The sequence below is a fragment of the Pyxicephalus adspersus genome, chromosome 7 (genome assembly GCF_032062135.1).
Source record: "Pyxicephalus adspersus chromosome 7, UCB_Pads_2.0, whole genome shotgun sequence".
NCBI classification, from domain to species: Eukaryota; Metazoa; Chordata; class Amphibia; order Anura; family Pyxicephalidae; genus Pyxicephalus; species Pyxicephalus adspersus.
The window spans coordinates 25,540,650-25,546,697 of NC_092864.1; positions in this window are offsets into that span (position 1 = coordinate 25,540,650).

Consider the following 6,048-nt stretch of genomic DNA (forward strand, 5'->3'; position numbering starts at 1 on the left):
TGTACAGCAATAATAATTCCCTGAAATGTAATGATACCGTATATAGATGATATAGACACATAAATTAATATGAATCAACATAAGTACAAGTTTTTTATAATTTTATTTTAATTTTATATCAATTTCAAATTTTATATAATTTAATTTTTTAAAGTTACCAAGAGAATATAATGAGATTAACCTCCCTCCTATTACAATATATGTAGCAGAGCTCTCTGCAAAGGACCGGTAATATCACCACAACACAACTGTAATGCAGCTCCAGCTTTACATCAGCTGCACCTGGTGGCTTTTTCGTCCAGGTCAGATGCTGGAGCTGTAAATTCTACAATAGGAAACACATAGATGCACTTTCAATGGGAGCTGCTTGTATGATATAAATGTGTAATGTTATCATGTATATTCTATAATATCCGACTTTACACTCTCACCATCATCTATTTCCATTCTTCAGCTCCACCTCAATAATAAAGCAACAGGTGGAGTCAGTGGGCCTGATATAATAAACCTCTCCAGGGCTGGAGAGGATATACTTTTATCAGTGAACCTGGGTGATCAAGCAAACCTGGAATTGATTTCTTCAAAGACATTTCAAAGTTATTTGATAGAAAATGTTTTAAATCCTGGGCAAGATTCATTCCAGCTTTGCTGGATCACCCAGCTTCACTAATGAAAAGGCATCCTATCAGGCCTTAGAGAGCTTTAATAAATCAGGCCCAGTGAATGGGGTGTAGAATGCAGTGGGTGACACCTAAATAACTGTCTAACCTCTGCTAGGACAAAGAATTCTAACTGGAAAAGGGATCAATGCCAAATAGTGGGACCTTCTGACGTATAGTTTTCACAGATTGTTTGTGCATCTTCCAGATTCTAACCATCTGCCGATTACTGCGATTTATCTGCCTGCCCAGAAAAGCAAACTCAGCTACCAAATATTATAAAATCCAAACATTTTATGTTCCACGTTAGAAAAAGTGAGAAAAGGGTTAAATCCCACATTATTTTATTGCTGCCAGTTAGGAGGATTTCACTTAATGTCCAGGCCAAGAGACACAACAGGAAATGAAAAAAATGAGAAGAAATCAGACTGCAATATTGTATCTTTGTAACAAAGTGAGAAGCTGCAGCAGGGGCTGATCTGTGTCAGGGATTTGTGAGCACCGCCACGGACTATGCAGACACCATTTACATGATTTCTGAGTCTCTCAGCCTTGGAAGTATATGGTGGTGATGTCTGAGTAAAGTTGGCACCGTCTGGGATTTCTTGTGTCTTCAGTTTTGGCTGTTCCAGGGACTGACCCTCACTATTATCTGTTTTTACGGTCAACTGGTAACTAGTTTGTTTTAATAAACTGGGAAGGGTTCAGCTGTTCAGTTTTATATGAGGTTTTGTTAGGTTATGCAAATCAGCAGCCTCCCCGCACTCTCCAGACAGGGACTCTCCAGACATGTCAGTGCAATCTGTATTTGAATTTCCATAAGATTGTTACACTTCAGCCAACTTTATTTTCTGCATGCAAACACCCAACCGAGTGATCTTCTGCACAACCTAAAGTGCACAGAGAATGTGATGTCCACCCCCTGCTGGAGGGCCATGGTATCACTGGTACGGCTGGGGTGTCCACCCTGGGAATGAGGACTCTCGTTGGCATAAATTTGGGGGTCATTTAAGTTATTGGCAAAGCCACTGAACACAGTATGGTCACCACAATTGCTGAAGGGTTGGTGGTGTTGGTGAGAACATGATCCAAGTGAATTTGTTTTCTAAAGCATTTCATTTTTCCATAAAAAAAGTGTTTTTGTATTATTATTAATGTTATATTTTTACTTTGATTTACTGAAAGACTAAATGCTCTTCTAACCTCCGAAACTCACCTAGCAGGTTTGGTGACAATAGATTGTTCAAGTAACCTATACATGGAAATGGTAAAGCACCTTAACTCCTGCCCACCCCTATTAAAGCACTCCCTGCTATGGGACAGGGACGCCCCGGGGCTGCAGTCAGTATGAGGTTAGGTCTGATGGTATAGTATAGTGAGAAGTGATCGTACACCGGGGGTGGGGCATCCTGCAGGACCAGCGATTTACTGAACTGCTCACTGGCACCTCCAATCATTTTCTATGTGCTACATGTAGCTCCGCCCCCGAGGAGTTCAGGGGACTGAGGAAGCCGCAATCACACTGCAACCTCACCACAAGGTAGGTGGGAGGGATGTGTATCAGGTAGGTACATGAGAGGGATATGTATCATGTAAGTGGGTAGGTAGGTGGTAAGGATAGATGGGAAGTTCGAAGATTTACATGGAAGGTTGTAGAGAGCTTGGTACACCCCAATGTCAAAACCCCCAGGTCCCTATTACAACCTTAACACCCCTATGCCATAAACCCCAGGTCCCCATGACAGCCTTAACACCCCCATGTTATAACACCCAGGTCCCCATTACAGCAATAACCCCCCATGTCATAACCCCTATTTCCATAATACAGCCATAACCCCCCCTATTGTAAAAACCCATAACACTAAGTCCATATTCAAGCCATATTGACCATAATACATATGATATGGGCAGCATGGTGCCTCAGAGGTTAGCATTCTCCCATGCAATGCTAGGTCCCCGGTTGAAATCTCGGCCAGGACATTATCTGCATGGAGTTTGCAGGTTCTCCCCGTGTTTCTGTGGGTTTCTCCCGGGTACTCCAGGTTCCTTCCACATTCCAAAAAACATGCAGTTAAGTTAATTGGCTTCCCCCAAAATTGCCCTTAGAGTATAATAATGACATATCACTATGGTAGGGACATTACATTGTGAGCCCCTTTGAGGGACAGCTAGTGATATGACTATGGACTTGGTACAGCGCTGCGTAATATGTTGGCACTATATAAAAACTAATAATATGATATGAACTATCCACATGATTTAGAAATGTATTGGATTAGTTTAATATTGAGAGGGAGGTGTTTGCTGCTCTCAACCTCATATTTAATCTTCAATGTTCCCTTAACCCAAACACAATCATTATGAGTATTCCTGAATTTCCTCTGGAAGACCCCCACTTGGAGCTGATTATTACCAAAGCCCCATACCTGGCTTGAAAAAAACATATCACAGCATTAATTGTCCCTATATATAGCACTGACATATTATGCAGTGCTGTACAAAGCCCATGTATACCTCTGCTATGTCAGGTCAGACACTTCAGGTTTTCCTGTTTATATTGGTAAAACCTTTACTAAAAAGAACAATGTTACTTTCAATATCCCACAACCCAAAAAGAAAAAAAAAACCTCTGAACCTTTCTTGATCCTAAGCTTTAAACTTGATACCCCTAACACAGGCTACATGATAATGTATTGCAGTGTGATAAAAGCATTGGAAGTTGTTCATGCCATACATGACTGCTCTCACAAGATGGCGCTATCTTCCTGTATTATTGACCCCTTTATAGACTTGAACAGGACATTCCTACAAGAAGGATAGGGGGCGCCCATGACAGGGGAGATTTATTACAAAGTTTACACCTTTTCTTCCCATTCAGCTTTCCCTTATACAGCAAACAACAATCTGGTAGCTGCAAGTAATGCAAGAAACACACTTACCAACCATCCCCCCTATAGAAATGTGTTAGTTCTCCTTATTGGTGTATATTAAGTACTGCTAAAACCAATATAAAATTCTTGGAGGGGGGGCATTCCAAAGTGTGTATAGAGACAATTTTTTGTATGAAAGGAGAATAAGAAAAGAAAACTTTTCACAAATACCGGGGACTTTAGTGGCATCAAAATAACTTACTGAGAACAAAGCAAAACAAAGAACATCTTTAATTTAATCCATATACAAAAAGAGAAGAAAAACGTCAACGCAAAACAATAGAGCATATTAAAAAACATCAATCATTTGGTAGTCTCAGTCTCTCACATATGTCCTTAAAACAGGCTCAAGGCGTTTTGCAGAAAGCGAAAAAGTTGTTTGTTCTCAGTAAGTTATTTATATGCCTCTACAGTCCCTGGTATTTTTGAAAAGTTTTCTTTTCTTTTTCTTCTTCAATATAATGAATTAACAGAATGTGGCAATTATTTGATAGAGTAGGACATGCAGAAGAAATATATCTATTTGGACTATGGAAGGGTTCGAGGTTCTGAGAGGGTTTTATTGCTGTAGATCTGTTACTGAAGTGTCATGCTGCAATATAAAAATTTCAGATATAACTTTGTTCCATTAACCTGGCGGTATGATTAATTTGTTTTAAATGTCAAATCGGTACATTTGACATTTAAAATACTGTCCTGACGGTCCCGTCTCCCGGACGCACGCACACAGGTCACATACCCGGCCGGCATTTGCATCCCCTAGCAGCGGGTTGCGAGGACCAGGGGGGTTGTAAGTCCTCAATTCCACCCAGAGTGTGGTTCGGGGTTACCATACTCGGGAATACCGCCAGGGGGGTTAAGAGAACTGTACACAAAGCCAACACAATTCAGGAATCAAACATTCCCCCTTCATCATGGCTGTTTAAATGACACAAAATATACTTGGATTTCCATTATCATTTCATACAATTTTTATATTTGACATTCTCTGTCATATTGTAGATCAGTTTTCTTCATTATAATAAGGGAACTTTTTGCCTGAATTGTATGGTACATCTCTACACATCACATTATCATTATGTATAAGTGAATCATTCAGTGAATTCACAGAAATTTTGATGTTCTGCAAACATGCAGCAATAATGTGAATGTCTTAAATATTACATTTTACTTCATCTAGAGTGGAAATATCCACCTGTCTGCCCTTAAGTAATATTTGCTTCAATCCACCCACAAGACCTTTTAAGTCTGTTCTATTCCAAATGGAAGAACCCTAATATCATGTCAGTCCCCAGATTTCTTTTTGACAACTTTCTAAAATTAAGTCCTTGTGTTGCATGCCAAAATAAATTTACACTTGTTAAAAAGAAGTTTGACCTATTTACTGATTAGACTTGATTTATTAAAGCTCTCCAAGGCTGGAGAGGATACAGTTTTTTCAGTGATTCTAGGTGATCAAATAAACCTAGAATTGATTTCTTCACAGTCATTTGCTATTTGCCAGCAAATGTGTTGAATCCTGGACCAAATCCATTCCAGGTTTGCTGGATAACCCAGCTTCACTGGTAAAATTGTTTCCTCTCCAGCCTTGGATAGCTTAAAAAATCAGGCCCACTGACTCCACTGGTTGCTTTAATATTGAAGTGGAGCTGAGATTCTCCTGGGTAAATACATATCCCATAAGCAGAAAACATTCCTACTTTGGGCATTGTAATGCTCATTTGTATCACTATCCAACCTCCCGCTGTGCTCTTCACATCGTTGTTGTTAATATTGACCCCTTCTGAATGTTCTGTAGTACAATCCGTCATTCCCATGCTCCATACATTCCGACTCCCCTGATACAGAATTTCTAAACCCCCAAAAAAGTTTGTTAAATCATTCCCCCTTATGAAAAAAATGCCAACCCCAAAACCTAATGCTACAGACGGTGTTCGTATGAGAATAGTTTTCTCTTCGTGTCTTTTGTCCTTAGGTCCATTTTCTTTCTGATTCTGAAAGACCAGGCTTGACATGGCATGTTAGATTGTGTTCTCATTTATCACATTGTTTTTTCTTTTATTTCCAATGACACCAATGTAGAGCATTCTTCCTTCAGTGACACCAATGTAGGGGTATTCTTCCTCCAATGACACCAATGTAGGGGCATTCTTCCTCCAATGACACCAATGTAGGGGCATTCTTCCTTCAATGACACCAATGTAGGGCATTCTTTCTCCAGTGACACCAATGTAGGGGTAATCTTCCTCCAGTGACACCAATGTAGGGCATTCTTCCTCCAGTGACACCAATGTAGGGTATTCTTTCTCCAGTGACAGCAATGTTGGAGTATTCTTCCTCCAGTGACACCACACCAGTGTAGGGGCATTCTTCCTCCAGTGACACCAATGTAGGGGTATTTTTCCTCCAGTGACACCAATGTAGGGGCATTCTTCCTTCAGTGACACCAATGTAGGGCA